General features: G+C 45.7%; 1 protein-coding gene across 7 annotated transcripts in view; it reads left to right on the forward strand.

Annotated features, from left to right (window-relative positions):
* The window catches only part of LRRC4C (leucine rich repeat containing 4C), a 635,825-nt gene that overhangs the window by 507,435 nt on the left and 102,971 nt on the right, over nucleotides 1-25,419 (forward strand). The window contains exon 1 of one of the 7 annotated variants that reach the window (XM_081164893.1): nucleotides 8,870-9,071. The exons of the other annotated variants lie outside the window; for them this stretch is intronic. The gene's annotated coding sequence lies outside the window, so the exon portion shown is untranslated. Of the gene's footprint in view, nucleotides 1-8,869; nucleotides 9,072-25,419 lie in introns of those variants that run through there. 7 annotated transcript variants of the gene reach the window in all.

The following is a 25,419-nucleotide window of genomic DNA, read 5'->3' on the forward strand; positions in this document are numbered from 1 at the left end:
TCAGTGTAAGAGAAACTACTTCATTAGGCCCAATTTCCCTATTGACATCAATGTGGCTTAAAAGTGCTTCCTTGGCTGGCTTAGCCCTACTGTTTATGTGAAAGTAGAATGTAATTGTATCTCTTTAAATACTGCAGCAAGCAAGACAAATGGGCTGCAGGCTGTACTCTAAGTCTCTTTGTCTGAAGCATTCTGGTATCAACAGGACAATGGAACCTTAGTGGGTCTAATTTTCCATTGCCTTTGCAGCTGCAGAGTGTTTACATTTTGCATTACATAATGCAAAGTAAATGCAAACTACGGAGAGCATCATTGCAAACATGTGTGTCTTCCTTAAATCTAAACAGTGCCAAGGGAAAGCTGGTGAACAAATTAAGCTCTAGTATCTTCTGTATGGTTGTCAGATTTCCTTGCTCTCTTTCTTCTCATGGGCTGTCTCCACAATAAGGCTGTTAAAGCATTCTTTAAATAGTGTGGTGCACTTTAGCAGTAGCAAGCCTTTACATGCACTATTATATTAAAGCACTTTACAGGCAATGAAGTAATTGCTTTAAGTAGAGTGTGATCAATTAGGGCTGTGCAGGAATATTTAAGTAAGTAAGCACTGGGTATGGTTTGAATGGACCTTGTGTGTCAACTGTCTCTTAAAGAGCCATGCCTGATCTCCCCTCCCTTCTCCATGTGGTTTCATCTTTAACTCAATGGGAACTAGTTGGAATCTTATGCTGTGTACACATTACCATTTACTCCACCTCAGACTGCTGGTATTTGAAGCTGAGTACACATGATGGTAGCCACAATCCTTGGGTATCTTGTAGCTTCTTGCAAAGTAGTCTTGTTTGATGAGCTATACGTCAGACCAGCTTTCATCTGATTAGACAACTTAAGCTGAGGTGTGTACATTTCAGGCAGCAGTTGCACATGAGCAAGTGACAGATAGCAGCTCCAGTGAACTGGAGTTCAGCATGTGGAAGCAAATCAGGTAATGGGCACTGGGTGGAGACATCTCTGTCCGCTCTCTGGTCTTTTCAGCAGTATAAGAATGTGACTTGAAACCCAGCAAAGGGGGTGCCTGTATAGTAAGTTCTGTTGCTCAGCAATATATGCAACTATTCAAGTTCTCCTGATTAGGACAGACCTGTGGCATGGTTTCCTCACCCAGCAAATACTGTTTTCAACGGAAGTAGCTTACAACTAAAACAGAAACAGCTAAAAAGCAATAATTAAAAAAAAAACAATTTTACACACACAAACATGCAGTGGTGGCTGCATGCTAGTACTTTGGCTCATCTTCATTGATCCCTGGATGTCTCTTAGTACAAATCCCAGGAGAACAGCTCCACACTTCTCATATTTATTGACTCAGTTACTCCGCCGCATGGATTTCAGAGCTGTTAGACTTTGTGGAAGAATTTGTGGCTCTGATATCCCACTCCACGTACAGTTATAACATTATGGGAGTATTGAAAAACATATAATCCACTTAATTACTCTGAACGTGTGCATGAGAGTTTGTCTGCCTATATTTCAGTCCTGTAAATTGTTTAGGCAGGACATTTCAGCACCTGTTTGAGGTTCTGAGTGTCTGCCAAAACTTATTTTTCCTCTAACCAAGGATTTGGAAGAACTTGTTTCCCTCTTCTGTGCATAATAGCCTTCCAAATTCTGATAAAAAGTAATATGGTTTGTTTGTGTCTGTCAGGGACTGGCTGGCTGCTGAGAGCAGTCAATATTGGCTAATGACACTACTGTATCAACCAGCTTACTTTCAGTAGTCATGATGCTTTTTTTTTGAAAAATTGCAGATTGATATGGGAATAGATTGATCTCCTCATCCCTGCTTGTGGCACAGGGACTAAAGAGCTGGGGTTTGGCACACAGACCTGGTTTAGGCCTTCACAGAACTCTTTCAACGTCTGCTAAAAATGTTGTTTAGACCAGCCTACCCAGATGCTTAGAAACTTCAGGCAATTTTAATCTGTTTCAGTATTTTTACTTTTGCATGTTTTTAAAAGTATAGTTGTGGATTTTTCTTGATTTTACTGTTTTATCTTTTTTAAAAAATTGATAGTTACTTTCAAGTAACAAAACATACCTATATTAGGAAAACAGAGCTTAGTAGTTGAACAGAAAAGAAAGAAAAGTAGTGGCTTATGGTTGTAGTTTGAGACGTTCCAAGAAAGGCAATCAAATGAAACTGTCTCTCCATAAGGTTTCAGGACTTGATGGAGGGTGAAAGCCATGTTTGATTGTCTTAACAAAGTCAATAAAAGGATACCATGTTGTATAGAAGGCGTGAGTCTTTTCCCTGCCAGATTGATATTCCATTTGTGAAATGATTAATTAGTCTTTAAGCACAATGTCCCATATTTGTGAAATCCAGGCTTCAAAACAACAACATTATATATATATATATATATATATATATATATATATATATATATATGCTTTCGTAGATTTTCACGGGTACAGGAATGCAGGTTTTGGTGTCTTCGGGTGTCTTCCCGTGTAAGAGTTGGGGTGTCTAGGCGACGTTTCGACGAGGTCTCACTCGTCATCTTCAGGCTGGTGCTTTCGGCTTCTTGTTACTAGAACAGAGCAGGATCTCAGTGTTTGAGTTCCTATAAATACTGTTGAGGGGGTGTGGTGTATAGCCTCCAACGTTCTGGGCAGAGAGGGAGTTCCCAGGTTAGTGTGCCTTTTCTTCTTTTGTTCCTTAATTACTTGAGGGATATCTTGAGTGATTTCAGAATATCACTCAAGAAATCACTCAAGATATCCCTCAAGTAATTAAGGAACAAAAGAAGAAAAGGCACACTAACCTGGGAACTCCCTCTCTGCCCAGAACGTTGGAGGCTATACACCACACCCCCTCAACAGTATTTATAGGAACTCAAACACTGAGATCCTGCTCTGTTCTAGTAACAAGAAGCCGAAAGCACCAGCCTGAAGATGACGAGTGAGACCTCGTCGAAACGTCGCCTAGACACCCCAACTCTTACACGGGAAGACACCCGAAGACACCAAAACCTGCATATATATATATATATATATATATATATATATATATATATAGCAACCGCTACTCAGGCTGCAGTTAGTAAGTGGAGAACAGTCTTTATTGGTTATGTTCTTAATCTGAAGAGTAAAATAAGATAGCAGGGCTAATTTTCGGTCTGGTTGTAGCAATTGTTCAATCATTTGATTAATTGTTTGAGAAACGTTTTCCGAAAAGGGAATAATTTTGGAGCAAAGCCACCACGTGTGTACTAGATAAATTGCATTCTCGCAAGCAAAGGTTGAATGTGTTATTACTAATTCTATATAATCCACCTGGGCACATGTACCAGCAATGTGCTATCTTTAAAGTATTTTCTTGAGTTCTGATTGAGATTGATCCAAGTGGTAGTTTATTCCAGGCTTGTTCCCAGAGTTGTTCCTCTAATTCTTCGCAAAAAAATATTTCCCCCGTTTTAGTTTTAATGAAGTGAGATGAAGGGTAGCCAATTTTGTGAGGATTTTATATAGTTGGGAGATGATTTCCTTTCCCAGTGGGTTGGTTCTGTTGAGCAACCCAAAACTAAGTTGCATAATCCTTGAGTCTTTATATTTGGCTGATATAGAAAATGTACAATCTGGTGTATCTATAACCAGAGACGTGGTATATCTCCCAATATAAAATTTATTTTTGGAGCTGCAAGGGGCTTTTGTTCAGTGCAAAAGTTGTTGAGTTTATATAATCCTACCATTTCCCACCTAGCAAATGAGGCTGATTTGGCTGCTGTGTGAAAGAAAGAGTTATTGAAACCAAAGGGGAATCAAAAGGTAAACGTTTCAGTCTCCATTGCTTCCATATGGTCAAATCTGATTTTAGAAAGGGGTTAATAATGTCTTCTGGTGTCTTGTTGTCCATTTTCTGATAAGAGAATGAAAGCATAATGTCGTGACCTCTATCATCCTCCAGTTTTAACTATGGGAGCTGGCGTAAGCCTTGGAAAACCAAAAGGTTATTGTGCAAGTGAGCAGAGTATTTATACCATTTTAGGATAGGTATCACTATACCTCCTCCTTTTGTGACCCTTCTTTCTTGACCAGGGGTTGGCAAAGTTTTTGTGGCTTGGGCCGGTTCACAGTCCCACAGATGCTGCAGTGGGCCGGAGTGTGTGTGTGCACGCACACATGCATGCATGCACAAACACTATTTCTGGCACTCCTTCCAGCGCAGAGGATGGGAAGCTGGCCAGCATCACGGAAGGCGTCCCTGCTCTGCTCCACGCTGGTTTAGCACGGCACACGGGAGCCAACTGTATGGGCGGCAGGGGTCCATGGGCCAGTTAAACGACCCCCATGGGCTGCTTGTGGCCTATGGGCCTTAGGTTGTCAACCCCTGTTCTTGACCCTATATTTTTTGCCATCTATTAACATGAGATATGGGTATGCTTATTGGTGATACTTGGAATAAGTAAAGATGGCTGCAGTAATAGCATCATTTTTTGCTATAGAAGCTTTCCCCAACCATGAGAATGTTAGCATTAACCAGGTTTTTTTTAGCTTAGTTGTTATTTTTTTTTAATCAAGGGCATAAAGTTCAATTTTTATAGTTTAGATAAATTCTTAGGTATGTTCACTCCCTGGTATTTAAAGTAGGTAGGAAAGGTAAAAGCTAAAGGACCCCTGGACAGTTAAGTCCAGTCAAAGGTGACTATGGGGTGTAGTGCTCATCTCGCTTCAGGGGAGTGGGTGGCCTTGTGGTCTAAACCACTGAGCCTCTTGGGCTTGCTGATTGGAAGGTTGGTGGGTAGGTAGTACAGAGTTTCAGGCTAGTTGTTTTCTGACTTTGCAGTTGTAGGTTTGACGAGGTGCATATACACTCACTCAAATTAGATGAAGTTAACAGTGAAAGATATCTTGCTATATATAGCAAGTTGAGGCATGACAGCAGATAATGAGGTTTCAGGAACAGAAAGGAATAGCACAACATCATCTGTGATCATATGGATAAGATGGGTTTTTCCAGAAAAATCAAAACCTTTTACAATTATCATTTGCTTCCAGCGCCAAAGCTCAGGGTTCTATGGCCAGGCAAACAGCAGGGGAGACAGTTGGCAGCTCTGCTTCATGCTCTGGCCAATGGGAAATGTCAAAGAGCATTCCCCATTCACAAAAACCAGGGTCACTGACTCATAGTATAAATAATCTTTTGTAAGCCACTTTCAGGTTTGTTTGTTTTTTATAATCAAGTATTGATTTTATGAAATAAATAAACAAAACTAAGTTTTGAACATCTCCTATAGAGAGGTGCATGGCTAAATGGGATTTTCAGATTGCAGATTACTGTGATGGATTATCAATTGGAATGACGGAAAGAGAAAGTGTGATCAAGCCTTTACCCTCTTTCGACAGTTTCAGTGTAACATCTGAAACAGCAGCTTGGTAACCCCCCCAGCAGAGATGCTTGTCTACTTTATTCATCCCACACAGCAGAGATGCATAAGTCAATATGTTGGGCATTACATCAGAAGCGTAGCTGGGAAAGTGTAGGAATCGCTTGAGAATCCTGTTTCTGACTGCTCCCTTTTATGTCCAAGGCCAGCCTCAATTGCACTGTTCGGGATATTTGATTATAGGTTCTATTTACTGTGCACTCTGCTTTTGCTGTGGATGTGTATTGTAGGCAGTTCTTTGCAAACCTACTTGCCACAGGTGACAGGAATCAGGCTGCTGATCACAAGCTTCTTTTCATGTTGAACCAAATAAATGTGTACTATTTGGATTCCATGCACATAGAGTGTGCTTTCAGCAAACCCACTAACTTGACTAGTTCAGGATTCATATACCTTGGCGTGAATGGAACATCCTATACTATTGAATATGTGCTTTTTAAAAAAGAGAGGATTGTATCCACTACTCAGAATTACCTGAAATGTGAACATAACCATTTGGGGTCAACAATCACATAGTTATTCTTAAATGTGGGTAAGATTGTCTTATGGGTAGCAAGACAAGCAGAGTATATTTAAGGTTTGGTGCTCAGTTATTGCAAGAAATGCCTAAAGCCCTTTCAATAATAAATAATAGTTTAAAGTATAGTAATTAATGTATTTCAGCACATTCAGTTTCTGTGGGAATGAAAAAGATCTGAATTAGGTTTCCTAGTAAGATGTTCACTTGCAACACCATATTTGCAGAGAACTCAAGGCTGATGTTAGTCTAAGCTCATTAAATAATGCTACTGGCATGTGCAGATATAGCAAGAACTCCTGCTGATTCCGCCATAGTTTCTCAATGGAGGAGTGATTACAGCTGATTAAAAGCAATGAGCAGGGTTTCCTACATTGTGGCCTTCATTAGGAAATCTATTGTTTTGCCGGTTCAGAATCGGACTGTAGGACATGAATGGGTAAAATGGCAGAATCCCGTAACACACCTGCCTTTCCAGAAATGATTGCCAAGGATAGAAGAGGTCAAATCCAATACTATCACATTAATAATATTGATTGAGAAAGTTTTGTGCTGCACCTTCTTGTATGCTAGTACTGTTTGAGGTCATGTGTACATTCCTATGCTGCCCGCTGGGTGCATAATGCATTTTGGGGAGGTATAGGTAGAATGCATTTGAGTCTCATTTAATGATAGAGGTTATCTCAGGCCTTGTGAAGCTACATAGCAATTGCAATGCAAGATGAAAAACTAAATGTTGTCCAAACAAGCACTTGATAACCATAGACCCTACAACTGCATCACTGCTTCTCACTACTGGAAGATATTATAGATCCACCCCCCTGCAGTTTATACCTCCAGCACAGATTTACATATCTTTGAACAAGTATTGTAATGCAATGGAGAGATTCCCCGCCCCCATATCACACATATTATTCTAAAAATGAATAAGTGTCATATGATTTCTTTTATATATCTCCTGTAATAATAAATAAGAGTTCTTGTAAGTTCATCTGTATTCAGATGGGCAGGGGGGAGGGTGGTGTTGGGTCCAGATCTCACACTGGCTTCACAAAGATTTTTTGCACAATTCCAAAAAGTGTATCACACCCACCACCCAACTCCCATGAGCTGTCTCAACCTCCCACTATGAGTTCCTGAATATTCTGTTCCACAACTGCCAATCTTTCCCCCCATTTTCTGATGGTGGCTGTAGCGAGATTTTGTTGTAGGGTCTCTCCTTCCTTTCCTCTAGCCCTGAAGGATTCATTTGCAGCCCAGGTGCCAGGACCCTGAGACGTGAACTTTTCTCAGGGTAGCTGAGCAATTTGGATGCTAGATGTTGTTGGTGCAAGAAGCTTTGGGACTTGTAGTTTCGGCAGCCCCCTCCTTCCTGCAGCCTGTTTTCCAGGAACCAGCTTTTCAAAGCAGATGCTTCACTGAGATTTTTCTGTTGCTTTCCTTGGCCCTGAGGCATAATTCCATTAGAAATGAGAGGGTCCCCCATGAGATGTGGGCTTTTACTGCAAAGCAGCAGAGTTTTATTTCTTCAAGGAAAGATTTTGAAAGCAGGGTGTGAGCAATATTTTCTGAGCCTCAGATTGGGTCAGGAGATAAATTTCCATTAAAAAAAAAGTCGGGGGCAGGTACACAGTTTGGGGGGCTCTGGAATCCAGTGCTTTCCCCTGATACCTGGGTGGTGATGTTTGCTAGTCATACCTTTCTTCCAGCTTTGCTCAGTTGTAGCCTTTCCTAGAGAGGATGGTCTTGGCCTCCGTTATCTGTGCATTAATTGACCACCCTTCCTCAGACTGGACTACTGCAGTCGTCCCTACTAGATATGTGTGAAAATGGCAACTTGAAATTTTCCAAAGAGAAACTGGGGAAGCCATTTTATGCAAATTATCCAAGGGGAGGAGAGATTATCTGGCACTTTCTTGGGGTTGGAAAAGCTCAAATACACAGACAGACAGACAGAGGAAATGATGGAGGAGGAGACGGCCTTATTTGTCCCCATGTAAGTTACCAAGGAAGGTAAGGGATGCAGGTGGCACTGTGGGTAAAACCACAGAGCCTAGGACTTGCTGATCAGAAGGTCGGCGGTTCAAATCCCCGCGACGGGGTGAGCTCCCATTGCTTGGTCCCAGCTCCTGCCAACCTAGCAGTTCAAAAGCACGTCAAAGTGCAAGTAGATAAATAGGTACCGCTCCGACGGGAAGGTAGACGGCGTTTCCGTGCACTGCTCTGGTTCACCAGAAGTGGCTTAGTCATGCTGGCCACATGATCCATAAGCTGTCTGCGGACAAACACCGGCTCCCTCGGCCCATAGAGCGAGATGAGCGCCGCAACCCCAGAGTCGGTCACGACTGGACCTAGTGGTCAGGGGTCCCTTTACCTTTACCTTTAAGTTACCAAAATGTTCCACACCAAGAACTGACAACAAAATTGAGGAAAACAATTTGGCCCACTCCTAAATTAGAAACATTTTATACCCTTTATAATGTCACGTGCAATGGGATTTTTTCAGCATCCTATATTACCTTGGCCATGTCACCTTTGGTTTCTATACACTTTATTATTTCACAATTTTGATTGTTATGTAGTATCTTCCATTTGTTTTGTGATGATTTCAAGGTCCTTTTGAAAGCATTTTAGACTTGCTTAATTGCTTGCACTCTTAAGTATTCAGTAGTTTGTCTCTTCACATTTCTCTTTTTGTGTTTTAAAAGCCCAGGGTGTGATTCATGTTAGCTTGCAAGTCTTGATGTGAGCTTTTTAGACTCAGGGTTAGGATTTAAGTCCTTCCCTGCAGTTAGAGAACTAAAAATAAAGGAGCATTATTTTGCATGCCCTGGCTGGATCACATGTTCCAGGCAGATGATGTTTGTGGTGAGCTTTGCAATCTGCTACTCCCACTGGGGCCTTTTCTATTGAATGGACTAACTGAATGAGTCAGTTCCATGGCTCTCCAGGAATTTTCAGCAGAATAATTGACAAATGATCTGCAAAACATTTCCCCCCCAGCGTGCATTAGATCAAGAAATATCAATGAACAGTATATGATCCACAAACCAATTGAAATGATGTACTTAATTTTGTTTGTGTGGAAGCATGTGATGAAACAAGCATAGGTGAGTTGTGGACTGCAGCCCTAAAGTTTAATGGTGTATGGGGGGGGGATGTAATATTTATTTACTTAATTGTGATTATTTTATAATTGAGTTATGCTTGCTGCATGGGGGTGACTTCACTAGTAATTTTCTTTGCACTGATGCAACACAGTGGATTTGTAATAATTTAGTACAGGATGGTTCTTGGCCATGCTTGCTGGAGCTGGTAGCAGTTACAGCCCAACAACACCTGGTAGTCTTGTGGCACGCATTGGCAGAAACTGCTAGTATGGTGGGGGAATGTTAGGGCTGTGGCAAACTCAGTTGGCAGCTTATATTCACTTCATTGTCAGTCCCAGTCTGACAAGAGCATTACTGTGATGCACTAAGTAGAAACAATTTGTTGTAGTCAATGGAGAGCTCAACACTTCCACTCACATTTTTCCTTCCAACCACCTTCTTCATTAATCCTCTTCAGGCACACAGGTTCATGGTCAATGTAACAAACAAGGGGACAAGGAGACTAGTGTGTCAGCTCTGGTCCCATTGCCCATCTTGTGGCCCTCCATGTGACTGTGTGAAGCAGAGAGCCTTCTCCATCTACTTAGGTTCCCTGTGCATTTTAGAATCCTGTTTTGTTCCAGAGTTGTAAAATGTGTTATGAGTCTTCATGGGTATAGAACAGGCTTCCTCAAACTCAGCCCTCCAGATGTTTTTGGCCTACAACTCCCATGATCCCTAGCTAGCAGGACCAGTGGTCAGGGATGATGGGAATTGTAATCTCAAAACATCTAGAAGGCCAAGTTTGAGGAAGTCTGATATAGAAGGTTCCTTGCTTTATGCAGTTTCCCTCAGGAATTGTGGAGAAAGCAAAGATTGCTGGTGGTGGACTGGAGACCACACACTCACCCCTGCAGCCCTCCCTCATGTGTTAATGCAGAATCTCAACACATGCAGAGGGTTGTTGAAGGTGGGATTCTGACTAACTCCATCATGGCACAGATCTGGGACTTTATAAGGACCCACAAAGGAGCACAGTTCTTATGTCAGGATGTGAAGTGCATTTCTACACCAGTCAACCCTCTTGTCTAGAAAGCTGCAGCATACAACAGAGAATTCTTGTAACAGGGAACCTGAACAATTTGCTGAAAGGGATCACTTTGTACAAAAAACAAACAGCCAGGGCTAAGAACAAAGAGGTGGGAGCAGGTGAATAACATTCCTCTCAGAATACTTACAGAGGCTGTACTGTGAGACCAGCAAGAGGCAGGAATGCCAGCTTCACCACTGCAACCAGGACTACCCAAAGGAGATACCACACACAGGTAAGCAAAAAAGGGCTTAGCAGGGTTGGGGGAGGCCTATGCCCCAGAACTGACCCCTGGACACCTTCCATTCCTTCCCCTGGCTCCAAGTGGTGCTTAGAGCACTCACACATGCATGGTCATGCTGTCCTCCTACAATGTGGGAAGTATCTCCCATATTGGGCAAATAACTACTGTGCAGAAAAGACAATGCTGTTGGAGAATGCCAGGCTTGACCCATGAGGCAGGGTGAAGTAGCTGCCTCAGGCAGCAGAAGTCCCCAAGTTAGCGCCCTGCCTTGCTGGCACCTCTGCCATTGGGGAGAAAGCAGCACCAGCATTGGTACCAATTTCTGGGGACATCTTGCCAGAAATAGGTGCCAATGCCAGCACCTCTTCTGCAGTGGTGGTGGCAGGACGGTGCAGAAGTGGCAGGGTGGGATGGTACTTCCCAACTTGCCTCATATGGCAAAACGGGGCATGTCGGCCTTGGGGAATGCAGAACTCACCTACACCCAGGTAAGTTTTCATCACACATTAGGGAAGGTTCTGTGTAGCCTTGCTTAGGGGGACTATCAAGCACATCTTCACTGCTTGCTACCATTGGTCAAGAACACATGATTACTATTTTTTCCCCTTGCAGGCTCAGAATCAGGAGATAATGGAGCAGAACAAACAGTTGCTGAAGAGCATTCCAGTGGAACTTCCTACATTGAACTGGAGGAGGAAGTATTGCCTGGGTACGTTATTTTGACACACCGATTGGGGCTGGAAGAACATGCAGAATGGGAAAGCACTTGGGCTGCAGCATTCTTAAGCACACACTTGTGAACCTCACTCACATGAAGCTGCTAGCCATTATTCAGGACTCTCCTCATCTTCTTTTCTCTCTACAGGCAATCTGCCGAGGCAAGGATGTTCTTTCCCTTGGTGCTGGGCACACCACACAAGAAAGACCTACAGCAGCAGTGACCAACGGGAAGCCAGCTGATCCTATCAGGGTTTCCTTCTTTTACCTCCCTTAGTTCCTGCTAGTTGGAGAAGTACATAGCAGACAGGAAAGGAACTGATGGAGTACAGCATTGCCTATCTTATGGATGTGATGATGGGGAAAGCTGCTTTGTTTCAGAGGCATAAAGGCCAAGCAAGAGCAAAAAGTTTGGCAATTCCCCCCCCTCCCCGCTTTTTAAAGTGATGCTGTCAGTACTTACTGTGCCTACAATTAACAGTGTGCAATAAAAACTGTGAGTGTCTCATTTGTGCTTCTGTATTCCTAATGGCGAGTTGATAAGGAAAATGCCTCCCATTGTTACTTGTCAGATGTTTTCAGGATAGGGCAGACACTGCGACATGGAAACAGGTTCTTCACCACCACACCAGGACAGAAGAGAGTGAGATAGCCATCTCAGGGGGCCTATGCTGGGAGGGTAGGTGTCATTGAATTAAGAAACAATTAAGAAACAATTAAGAAACAATTGTCAGTCTAGTCCATGGGTAGGCAAACTAAGGCCTGGGGGCTGGATCTGACCCAAACGCCTTCTAAATCTGGCCTGCGGACAGTCCAGGAATCAGTTTGCTTTTACATGAGTAGAATGTGTCCTTTTATTTAAAATGCATCTCTGGGTTATTTGTGGGGCATAGGAATTTGTTCATCCCCCCCAAAAAATATAGTCCGGCCCCCCACAAGGTCTGGGGGACAGTGGACCAGCCCCCTGCTGAAAAAGTTTGCTGACCCCAGGTCTATTCAGCTTCTATGAGAGGAATTGGCAGTGGCAGTGGGGACAAACTTTGTCCAAACAAAATTCAGAAATACAAAATCCATACATCAAAACTGGATTCAGAAATCAAAAGTGGATTAATGGAGAATTGCTATTGCCATTGGTTTCTCTTTGGCAACAAGATAAGGTATTTTGGAATTCCAAAACCCGAGGAGACATTTCAAAGCGGCAAAGCTGTAAGTTTCTAGTCCGCACTTTCTTGAACTGAATCATCCGCCATTGGATCAAACAGATAGCTTGTGATTAAATTTGTCTCCAGAAAAATGGAGTTTTACACTTTGATGGCATCTGCCATGGAATTTCTTTATGTGCTGTTTCTGCCCGGATGTTGTGCACAGTTATTCAGCATCAACATGAGATACAGGGGGTCAGCTGATTCCTTGGGGATAATAATAAGAGCTTCTTGTTCTTCTATAGATACCCATCTCAAATTTCTTAATTTATGTAACTTTAATTTTCATTAGCATATTGAGTTTTCAACATTCCATAACACAATAAAAGTATATTGTACCAAAGAACCAGAACAACAAACCATGCAGTCATTAAGGAGAAAGAAAAATGGTAAAAATAAGCCAACAAATAGGGATTAATTACTCTCAGTTCATGAATCAGAACAATGCTAGTTGGATCCACTGTGACCCATTGGCAAATAGAAGTGCCTGAGATTTCGCTGAGGCTTACACTGGAGAAAGGGGTGGTGGAAGGTGATTTTGGCTGATTGCCCCTTTCCCTTTTATTCACAAACACTGCTCCAGAGAGTGCACCACCCTTCCAAAGTAGGAGGGGTTTTTTTTGGGGGGGGGCTGCAGAGGGTGAATAATTGGTAAAAATGACCTCCATCCTTGTTCCTCAGCAGAAATGCTTAGTGAGCAGATTAACAGGAATGGGGAAGGGCAGTAGCTCACTGGCAATACACTGCTTTGCATGCAGAAGGTCCCAGATTCAATTCATGGTATCTTGGAAAAGTCTCAGTGAAACTGCCAGTAAGTAAAAACAAAATTGCTCTAGGTGGACCAATGATCTTTGGGTATAAGGCAGCTTTCTGTGCCCTTTTATAGCCAAACCCAGGAAAATAAGTTACACAATGTAAGACATTGTTATGCTTCCTGGGTGGGACAGTGTTCTGCTGGTTCTTATCAGTAAATAATAATGTATAATAGGGTGAGATTTAGAATGCTTTAATTTTAACACCGCCGGTATAGAAGTGCATTTTTCTGTCTTGACATGATTCGAAAGAAATGGTTAATTTGTACTTAAATTAATTTGTCTTTTATTTTCAAGATTAGCAGTCTCTCTCTAAATTCTCCAGTACGACATGTTTTCTTTGGCATTTGTTTCCCATCTGTTAGGTTTTAAAGTTGACTAGCTTGATTTGTTTTGCAACCTGGCTTGTGCTTGTTTGTTTGATTGTTTAAGGAATTAATTAGGTTGAAGAATAAGAACTTTGAAATCTGCACAAGTTTAAAAGAAAGACAATGTGATGTCGGGGGTCGGCAGTTGGGCTCAGACTGGGGTGATCAGGCTTCAAAACCCGACTCCATCATGAAGCTCTCTTCTTGGACCAGTCTCTCTTAGCTTAACCTACTTCACAAACTCCTTGTGGGGAGAAAATAAGGAGGGTCATTGGAGGAAATGTGGATGTGTGTGTGTGTGTGTGTGTGTGTGTGTGTGTGTACATATATATATATCTGAACACACTTACTACCTGCAGAAGAAAAAAGCATGTCTCCATATTTCCTCCATGTCATCCTCCACACATCTCCAAAGCAGTGTCTAGATTTAATACAGCCAGACAAGAAACATGTGTTTTCACCCATGTGGTATACATAACTCAGATTTACACCACCTGTGTTCTAGCTGCCAGCCCCCTGTTTCATTGCATGTAGGTCACTGGAGTACCATGGGGAGCTACGTGATCCACATTACTCAGTGGGAGTTCTGACATGCAGCTTCTATGCCAGGGGTTTTGGTGCAGGGCCCACTGCTTTACCACTTTTAGTATATACACATTCTGGCAAACCCTTAAAAATTGTCATTATAGTCTTTCAACCATCAGGGCATCACTTCTAACCATTTTCTTTAATGTAGTATGTGAGAAAAATTATACTGTGCGTATGTAGGAGGCCTCTGTATTTTACTTAAATATTAGCGTCTTGTCACCTGCTAGAGCTAAGAAGATATGCTTGTTTGCTGACACTAGATTTTTGCTAGAGCTGAAGAGAGCCAACTAGCCCTGTCTCCTTCCCTAAGGCAATATATATGGCATGCCTGGAGCATTCCTACAACCTTTGTAGTCAGTTTATTGCCAGAATCTTCAACTTCTTTTTATGGTTGCTCCTCTACATATTTTATCATCCTTGAAACTTCTCATTCAGTGATCCCTCTCTAATTGTGGCTCTACAAAATGAAAATAGTATGTGAGATTTTCCTTTCCTTTTGTATTTTTTTGGCTTTTCATTTTTGTTATCACAAATTCTTTTTCCTCCCTCTGCATAAACAAAGTTTGATTATGGGTTTATACATAAGCCTTCCCCTTACAAATTTCTGTGAAAGGCTTATAAAATAAAATCAAGAGCAAGTAAAAATAATTGCTGTCAGGGGTTTAGGAGCAGAGGCACGGGCAAGGGAGGAAACAGAGAGCGAAGGGGAGGAGGCAGAAGAAAAGATGAGTGATGACGACGACCCGAGATCTCCTAGTCTTTCCAGTGAATCAGAGGATTCACAGAAAGGAGCACCAGTGGCCAGGGCAAGGGGGGAGTCAAGGGGGGCACCCCAGGAAGATAGAGCCAGAAGGGACTCAGGGGGGAGCAGCTGGAGATCGGGACCAGCGTCACCGCCAGGAAGCAGGGAAGAGGAAGGGAGCCAGGGGGGAAGCGCTGGCAGCTCGCCACAGGAGGGAGGGCATGAGTCAGGAGTGGCCACACCTCCATCGGGGAGCGAAGAAACGGTTAAGAGGAAGGTGGAAGGTTGGGCGCGCGCGCCAAGTTCAAATGCAGAGGAAGGCGGCGCAGTAAGCAGCCCCGAAAGGGAACCAGGTCCTAAAGCCCGGCGCAAGGAGGCAGGAGGGTCCGGGTCAGCGTCAGAAGAATCCCGGAAGGAAGAAGCCCCGGGGGGTAGAGGGACCCAGAGGAGGACAGTCAGGCGGAAAAGGTGGAGCAAGGCTAGGATATTAAGTTGGTGCACAAGGGGCGGAGATTCAGACGGAGCTTCGCCGATCTAGCTACTAGACGTAGAGTTTGCGCGCAGCAGCGTGAGAATGGAAACTGTAATTCAATAAAGACTTTTACTTAATGATCGCTGGCTAGCGTGATCCTCTGTGAGCTAGGATCTTCAAGCAGCTCTGACAGTAAGCTCCGTCTCTCCATTGTGGGCATCTACAGCCTCGAGGAGGGGAGAGAAACAGGTGCCTACTAACGAGCTCACGAACGGCAGACGACATGACGGCTGAGCAGCAGATAGAGGACCTCAGAAAAGCAGTGGCACAACTGAACGCCGAGGTTCTCGCATCCAGGAAGAGAGAGGAGGAGGCAGCTGCCGCCTGCAGGGATCTCCAGGTCAGGTTAGACGTGCTGACAAAGCAGACACCCCGGCAGGAGGGAATTGGGTTGGCGAGACGGACAGGCGGGCTGGTCTCTCACTTCGATGGGAACCTGTAACAGTATCCCAACTTTAGAGCCGACGTACTGTGCGCACTGCAACTGCTGCATAAAGACTTTAGAGATGAACAAGAGAGAGTGGGGTTCATCATGTCCCATCTGCATGGGGATGCGAAAGCATGGCTACGTAATTTATGGAGAGATAAGGATCCGGCGCTCCAGAATGCGGATGCCTTTATTAAAGCGATGGATGGGTGCTTTTTATCAAGTATTGACGTGGATCTTGCACGGAAGGAGGTGCATGGGCTGAGACAAGGGAGGGCCAGCGTCAGGCAGTATCATGCCCGCTTTTTCGCCTTGGTCAGTGCCCTGGAGTGGGACAGAGATTCGGCTCCTGTAAGAGACCTCTTTTGGGAGGGGCTGCACAACTCGATTAAAGATGAGATCGCCAGGGGGGAGAGACCCCGAACCACCCAGGAGGTCGTTCAGAGGGCACTGGCAGTGGGGGTGAGGCTGGAAGGACGTCCGTGGAGCAAGGACGAAGGGCGTGGAGGGCGCGAACCAGCCGGGGGCCCCTCCTTCCTTCCCAGAGAAGCAGCGCGGGCGCAATCCACGCCTCCGCCAGGAGGAGGAGCCGAACCTATGGAGGTTGGAGGTGCAAGGGCTCAGTCAGCAACCAGAGCCCTAGCACCGGCAGCAGTGAAAGCGAAGCCTCCTAGAGGGAACAGGAAGTGTTACGTCTGTGAGGAACCAGGGCATATGGCAAAAGAGTGTCCCCAGAGGCCCCACAAGCTCACTGCAGCCTCAGCAATGGTGACTGCAGCAACGCAGCAAGGAGGACCACAGCAGGGAAACGACACAGTCTGGCTGGAGGAAGAGGCACTGGGGCCCAGCCAGACGTGTTAGTGACGCAGTCCCCAGAGATTTTACAGCCCGTGAACCCCCTCCCGCCCAAACCAGTAGTGAGGCTCACAGCATCTCTCCAGCTGCCCAATGGAATCACCATGGACGTGCCAATCACCATTGACTCAGGCAGCAATGCGGACTTTATAGGGCAGGACTTTGTCGACAGGCACGCTGTGCAGTTGCTGCCGGCCACACTGCCCCTGCAGGTTGTCACGGTGGATGGCAGGGAGCTGCTCGGGGGGCAAGTGGTGAAGCAGACGCCACCAATGGTGATGCGACTTGGGAATCACAGAGAAATCATCAGCTTCAACGTCACTCAACTATCTGACACGCCCGTTGTATTGGGCATGAGTTGGCTGGACAAGCACAGCCCAACGATGGCTTGGTACCAGAGGCAGCTGACCTTCGGCTCTTCCTTTTGTGCTGAACACTGCATCGTGCCCAGGCAGGAAGGAGAGGAAGAGGAGTCACAGCTGCTGCTAGGCACGCTGCAAGCGATTCCCCACAAGTACGCTGAATTTTTGGAAGTTTTCTGCGAGAAGGAGGCAGACAGGCTACCCCCTCACAGACCATATGACTGCAAAATTGACCTGCTGCCGGGGGCGGCGCTGCCTAAAGGGAGACTGTATTCCATGTCAGAGGACGAACTGCAAGAACTCAAGGAGTTCATTGATCATAATTTGCAGCGCGGCTTCATCCGGGAGTCCAAGGCAGTGGGGGGCAGTCCCGTATTCTTTGTTAAGAAGCGGGACACGCCCCAAAAGAGACTCGTAGTGGATTACAGGATTTTGAACAGTGTGACTAGGCCATCGGACTTCCCCATGCCCCGAATTGACGACCTCCTCGCAAAGGTACGGAAGGGCAGAGTGTTCACCAAGTTGGACCTGCGGGGGGCGTACAACCTCATTCGCATGCGGGAGGGTGATGAGTGGAAGACAGCCATGTTCACGCCACTGGGGACCTACGAATATAGAGTTATGCCTTTTGGATTGCAAAATGGCTCCCACGTTTTTCAAGCATTTATGCATCACGTGTTGGCGGGACTTCTCTACAAGACGTGCGTCTGTTTCTTAGATGACATCCTGATCTTTTCGGAGTCGCAGCAGGAGCATGACAAACACGTCAAGGAAGTGCTGAGCAGGCTAAAGCAACATAGGCTCTACGCCAAGCTGGAGAAGTGCCAATTCGACGTGACGGAGGTGGATTTTCTGGGCTACAAGCTGTCTGACAAGGGGCTCGCCATGGACAGCGCCAAGGTTCGAGCGGTGTTGGATTGGAAGAGCCCGCGCAACCGGAAGGAGGTCCAACGGTTTGTCGGCTTTGCGAACTTCTATCGCAAGTTTATCAAGGGCTTCGCGATGCAGACGGCGGCCATCACTGACACGCTTAGCTCCAAGAAAAAGAAGTTCATTTGGACAGAGCAGGCGGAGCAGTCCTTCCAGGCACTCAAGCGTCTCTTCGCGTCGGAAGAGCAGCTGCTTCATGTCAACCCCAGCAAGCCGATGAGGGTGGAGACAGACGCTTCGGACAGAGCCGTGGGGGCGGTCCTGCTGCAGAAAGACCCGCAGGGGGTGTGGCGACCGGGAGCGTTTTACTCCAGGAAGCTCAGCAAGTCCGAGCAGAACTACACCATATGGGACAGGGAGTTGCTGGCCATTCACGCAGCGTTCAAGGCGTGGAGGCACTTTCTGATCGGCGCCAAGCACACGGTGCAGGTTTGCACGGACCACAAGAATCTAGAGCACTGGCGCACGGCACAGTTCCTGAACCAGAGGCAGATACGTTGGGCTGAGTTCTTTGCGAACTTCGACTTCCGAATAGAGTATGTCCCGGGGGACACCAACATCATGGCAGACGCTCTCTCCCGTAAGCCACAGTATCTGGAGGACGCAACACCAGCGGCCGCCATGCACATCTTCGCACCGACAGTGTGGGCGTGCGCCGCGGCGACCGTGGACCTAGAGGCGGTGCGACGAGCGTTGCAGGGGGACTCCTTCGCACAAGCAAAGATGGCAGAGGTGCAAAGGGGCAAGGCAGCGGCCGACGGTTTCCAGCTAAGAGATGGATTGCTCATCCGTAAAGGGGCCATCTACGTGCCGGGAGACGAACTTCGAGCCAAGGTGCTGCAGCAGCTGCACGACGCGCCCACGGCCGGACACTTTGGCAAGGAGAAGACGGTGGAATTAGTAGCCAGGGATTTCTGGTGGCCTGGAATGAGAGGGGAGGTCGCAGACTACGTGGCGAGGTGTGACACCTGCCAGAGGGCCAAGCCAGTGCACAAACCGCCGGCCGGACTGTTGGAACCGCTGCAAACTCCGGTCGAACCTTGGGAAAGGGTGGCCCTGGACTTTGTCACGGATCTGCCCAGCTCAAGGGGCAAGACGGCAGTGCTGGTGGTGGTGGACCTGTTTTCCAAGATGGCCCATTTCATTCCGTGTGCTAAGGTGGCCACGGCGGAGCAAACCGCCAAACTGTTCATAGACCACGTGTTCAAGGTTCACGGTCTGCCACGGTCTATTCTGTCCGACCGGGGGCGGCAGTTCATCTCGAATTTCTGGCAGAAGCTGATGGGCTTCCTGAACGTCAAGATCAACCTGGCGTCGGCGAGACACCCGCAGACCAACGGGCAAGCGGAGCGGGTCAATGCCATCATGCAGCAGTACCTGAGATGTTATGCAAATCAACAGCCTGCGACGTGGGTGGATTACCTGCCGCTTGCCGAGTTCGCCTACAACAACACGAAGCACGTGTCCACGGGGGTCACGCCGTTCTTCGCCAACAACGGGAGGCACCCCAGAACTTTCCCGGGACTGGAAAGAATGGGGGAGGGGGAGCCGCAGACAGCAGATGCGTTCGCGTCGGAGCTGCAGGAAGTCCACGATCAGCTGAGGCGCCACCTGGAGCTGGCCAAGCACGCATACAAGGTACAAGCAGACAAGCACAGAAGGGTTGGAGAAGAGCTCCACGTGGGAGACTGGGTTTGGTTAGCAGCCCACGCAGTGCCGGCCAGGTCGTTGGCCAAGAAGAAACTAGGGCATAAGCAACTGGGGCCCTACCAAGTCGAAGAGCAGGTCAACCCGGTAGCTTTCAGACTGGCACTTCCGGAGGGTTCCAGAATGCATCCGGTATTCCACAGATCGGTGCTCACTCCCTACAAGGCACCGCACAGGTTCCAGGAACCCGGAACGGCGCCGAGTCCGGCCAGAGACAGAACAGGGCACGCGGGAGTGGCACAGAAGGAGCGCATCAACGAAGTCACGGAGATTTTGGACTCCAGATGGGGGGAAGAGGGGGTAGAATACTTTCTCGCCAAGGAGGGCACCCCGGCCAGTGCGAACAGCTGGGTGCCGGGCTACGCCTTAGACGAACCTCTGCTCAAAGACGAGTTTCATGCCCTCTTCCCACATAGACCTATGCCAGCAGACTTTTTCGACGACTGGCTTTTCACGCCCACGCTTTCGGCCAGCACGTTCCGGGGGTTCGACTCGGACGAAGAACCGACACGAGACGTCCGTTCCCCGGAGGGGTCACCCTCGGGATCCGCCTCAGAACCCTCGTATTGGTGGGACGATAGGCCAGAGGAGCAGTTCCGCAGAAAGTGGCTGGAATGCTCAGGACGAGCAACGCCGCCAGGAGGAAGTGAGGGAGAGACGGACATGGACATTTTCGGGGACGACCCTGGTTTCGAGCACGGCGGCACAGAGATGGAAGCGGAGGTGACTGTCGTCGACGAGAGCAGGGAGGAAGAACCGGAAGACTTCAGATGGAGGCCCGCCACGGGAAGCGACCGATATCCGACGTTCGTCCCTTTGCAACAGCAGCCCCCAGCTCCAGCACCGGAAGGAGGGGAGGGGGGAATGGGGGGCTTCGAGGGGGGGATGGATGTCAGGGGTTTAGGAGCAGAGGCACGGGCAAGGGAGGAAACAGAGAGCGAAGGGGAGGAGGCAGAAGAAAAGATGAGTGATGACGACGACCCGAGATCTCCTAGTCTTTCCAGTGAATCAGAGGATTCACAGAAAGGAGCACCAGTGGCCAGGGCAAGGGGGGAGTCAAGGGGGGCACCCCAGGAAGATAGAGCCAGAAGGGACTCAGGGGGGAGCAGCTGGAGATCGGGACCAGCGTCACCGCCAGGAAGCAGGGAAGAGGAAGGGAGCCAGGGGGGAAGCGCTGGCAGCTCGCCACAGGAGGGAGGGCATGAGTCAGGAGTGGCCACACCTCCATCGGGGAGCGAAGAAACGGTTAAGAGGAAGGTGGAAGGTTGGGCGCGCGCGCCAAGTTCAAATGCAGAGGAAGGCGGCGCAGTAAGCAGCCCCGAAAGGGAACCAGGTCCTAAAGCCCGGCGCAAGGAGGCAGGAGGGTCCGGGTCAGCGTCAGAAGAATCCCGGAAGGAGGAGGCCCCGGGGGGTAGAGGGACCCAGAGGAGGACAGTCAGGCGGAAAAGGTGGAGCAAGGCTAGGATATTAAGTTGGTGCACAAGGGGCGGAGATTCAGACGGAGCTTCGCCGATCTAGCTACTAGACGTAGAGTTTGCGCGCAGCAGCGTGAGAATGGAAACTGTAATTCAATAAAGACTTTTACTTAATGATCGCTGGCTAGCGTGATCCTCTGTGAGCTAGGATCTTCAAGCAGCTCTGACAATTGCAATTAAAAATTTAAGAATACCAGAAATACAAATGTCAAAACTTCACCAGGGACTGATTTGATCAGAGCAATGGGACATGCTTCTTGCTAGACATATATAGATATGTTTGGTTAAGCCTTTGGCTCAAATAGGAATCCCTAACTGTAATTTGTAATTATCAATGTGCTTGATAATTTTTCATAACAATTGACTTTTGGGGTGGTGTGCGGCTTATGTGAGAGAGAGCCATCTATTTGCTTTGTCTTTGTCTGGCACACCTGCTCTCTATTTGTGGTATATGGTAATTTGGCTTAGCTAAACTGATTGAGAGACCAGGAACCGAATGGAAAATCCTCCCTTGGTTGAACTTAATGTGTAGTTGGACATTACAACTCTAGGGCATTTTCAATTAATGTTGAAGGAAGGTGGAAAATCTAGCAGAATATGGAGAAGGCTAGGTTCGAACATAATGCGCTAGCATCTCAGGCACAACAAATCTTCAACCTGGGTAGAACATTCAGTCACTTTCTGAATGGACACAGCCCTAGCAGGACTGATCTCATTTTTCTCTCCTAAATATCTGAACTTCCTCTAATATTCTTTTGCTGGATTAGTTCTGCTCATGTAAATTCATCCCAGCTCAGCTGAATGAGTCAATGAAAGCTGGAGGGAGGGAGGGAACCCAATCAGAAACATGTTTCTGTTCATCAGTCCTAAGAGGAAGTCTGAAAAGGAAGAGGAAGAGAACAGAGGAAGAGCAGAGATGTGCTGAAATAGAGATGAATCCTTTTCAGACTGTATCCTGTATCAGAGTTGTTGATTAACTTCCTATTTTCCTAGATCAGAGAGAACACCACATCTGGTGTTCTGAATGTACCCTGCTCAAAGTAAAGGGCATAGTGCTTAGCAATCCTTCTGCCTGGATGCCAGAAATAGCATCTGAACTTTTAAGCAAAAAGATAATATATAGATGCATCCTATGAGGTCATAAGTAAAAGATGGCTAATCTCTTTGAGGTACATAGCAACTGAAATACAAAAAGAAAGAGGGAAGAGATATCTTATCATGACATTACTATGAAGCCTGAAGGGACAGGTAGATGGTGTGATTAGGAATAACAAGAATCCCAACTGACGAGTGAAATGTTAAGGTCCCAAGGTATTCTACAGAACTGCATGCTGTTAATCAGTGTATTTCCATCTTAGTCCTTGCAACAGTTCAGGTTATTAGAAGCCAGAGGCAAGTCAGGCAATCCAGCCTCAGAAGGACATTTAATGTGCTAGCATATTTCTTCACAAGCCTTTAACCTAAGTGATAATTAAGAGGTGAAAAATGTGCTTTGAATGATCTCTATAGAAGTGTGCTTGTGATATATGTTGGGCGTAATAATAATCTACACTCGGGTGAAAATGCCTCCTTCGTATTACTTTCAAGATGTGACCAATACCTTTGTTTTCTAAGCAGGGTAAATAGTTGGCCTGGGAGAACCAAAATCTTATTTTCACCTGCCTAATGGAGTGCTGGTTGAAATGGAGTGACCCCAGATACACTCCTCTGAGATCCTTGGGGTTGGGTGGAATACAAATGTTATAAATAGGCATTGCTTGTTGGCTGTAACTTGTGCTGGGGGTTAAAAGAACTTTTTAACATCATAATTATGTCTTCGGATCTTCAGTGCAGGGGACCCTGTGTATTTCACAAGACGAAAGGAATAAGTTTCTAGGAAAGCCTAAGTAGCTGCAAACAGCTGTACCGAATCTTAAGCAGCCCTTTTCCAATATTGGCCATTACCTGATGCTATGGAGCACAGAACAATTATGTGGTACTCTGCCCCCTGTTTCTGACAGATTTAGGTCCAGATCCTTTGACTTCCAGTCTTGATTTCTAACACCCCTTATAGTTTTCTCAGCTCATTTTTTAATTTGTAATTTTAATTGATATTTTTTTTGCAATATAACAATGTAACAATCATATATCCAGTTTACCCTACCAGCTGTCCTTCCCTAGTCCACCCCAGTCTCAGGGCACCCCTACAAAAATGGGGAAAGTATCAGAGTGGTTAGTAGTTCATTTAAAAAATAAGAATTACCCAGTCTTCACTGCTAAGGCATTTTACATCCCTTGTGTAGTTGCTTTTGCATTTTAAAATCAGTCCATAAAAATTACCTTTATAACATCTATGCAGCCAGAGTTAATCACTTTTTTAAAAACCCATTAATTTTGGTGGGGGAGACTTAAGCATGTGTTTAATTCCACCACTGAAATCAATGGGACTTATTACGAGCATTATTCCTTGGCTGGATGGATCACACTTACCATAAGGACAGTTGCTTGTTGCATTCAGTACTGTATAGTTCGGGGGGGGGGGGTGCACGTTAATTTCTGGGTCCTAGTGCCAAGTCTAGTGCCAACAGTTCCTGGATTAACTATTTATTGTTCTTTAGAAAAATGTACATATTTCAAAGAGTTCTGTCCCACTTTCCCCATATACATTGTTGCACAAGCCTCTGTGCCACAAAAGCCCGTGGAAATGGTAGGATTAGCCTGTAACCACCTGTTAGTTTACAGTTTGTTATAATATAGTATGCAAAGAAATTTGGTTTGCAGAAGAGAGGGAGAAAGACAGAACACTGGTTTAAACACTTGTGTACTTTATGTATTGTTATTGTTTCTGTTCATTCATGTCTGATATAGAGGACCATCTCCTGAGAGTCCATACTAGGTGTCATGCAAGAGGCTTAGGCCTCTTACCGTATGTGAGATGAATCAATGGGGTGGCATACTGTAGTGATGTTTAGAGAGAGAGGGGGAGGGAATGAAATGGATAACTGGGCTTTCTAGAATTGTTGGATTGGCTATATCCAATCCAACTGAAATTCAGGCACATAGGAACCCTAAGGCTTTGAAAAAATGCTGATTATTACTCTTTAGCTTTTCCGTGAGACTTGGTTCTTACATATACAGCAAAGCAGATAATTTATAAAATCCTTTCCAGAGGAATATAGTACTTTTACACTATATTTAGACGCTTGCATGTATGCTTGTCCATTTACAAATCATCTCCACCCTCAGCAACAAACATAACTAGCATGTCAGAGAGAAGGCAACTTTATATGCAGGGGATTGCTTTATGGTATTTAAGAGCATTTAGACAAGTGGATCCCTCACACACAACCTGAAGTAGTGCAGTCCAAAACTAGGTTTAGCTTCTGACTTTGAGACCCAAGCAATGTGCCAAAAATAAATTTTAAAAATGGAGTTTTCTGTTTTTTGTTTGTTTGTTTGTTTGGAAATGCACTTAACCAGGCAGTCTCCTTACATTTTGCTTACTGTGTAAGCATCACAGATACCTAGAAGTTGTTTCAAACATGCCATAATGGTTTTCTCCTATGAAATGAAAGCTGACTTGGGGGGGGGGGTGAAATTACCAATGGAGCAGCAGCAGAATCAATCCAGTGCTTCACATTTGTGTGGGAGTCTTACACCTGAGATGGAGCTGGGATAATTTGTCTGGAAGGAAAAAGAAGGTTGATCAGTGGAATACGCTGGGATTTAAATCTAGGTCATTACTCAGCCCTTAGTCAAAAAACAAAACAAAACGGTAACTTTCAACAGTGCTGCAGTTGCCATCATGTGTGCTAAAGCTTACAAGTCCTAAATCCAGGTGTTGCTTATACGGTATTTCTCCAGAAAGCAGGGTAGGAAACTCAAAGCTGAAATTTTCAGAAGGGTTTGGCTGCCAAAATCAGTCAAGCTAAGGTGAATTATTAATACAGAAGAAATTCTATTATATCTAGGTGATGAAACTGGGGTGAATTCCAAAGGCGCAGACTTAATAGCATTGCACTCAAGGTCAGTGGTTAATGACTGTAAATCTGGAGTGGCTTGATTAGTAATTTCTTACTTCAAATACTCATCATGCATAATGGAATTGGGGTCTACTGCCATCAATTGTTGGAGATCTGGAACTAGGGTGAGATGTTCACATTTCAGAGAATTAAAATTTGCTGACTGAATCCTCCTTAAAATAGCTAAATAAAAAGTTATTTTAAGAAGCTTCAGCCCCGCTCCCCAGTTCCTGTGGCTGCAGTTATTTTGCTTGACATCACATACACACATGCCTTTTTGTGTGTGGTTTAAAATATTAAACCTAGATTATTCAGTC

This window comes from Podarcis bocagei, assembly GCF_964188305.1.
Source record: "Podarcis bocagei genome assembly, chromosome: 1".
Lineage (NCBI taxonomy): Eukaryota > Metazoa > Chordata > Lepidosauria > Squamata > Lacertidae > Podarcis > Podarcis bocagei.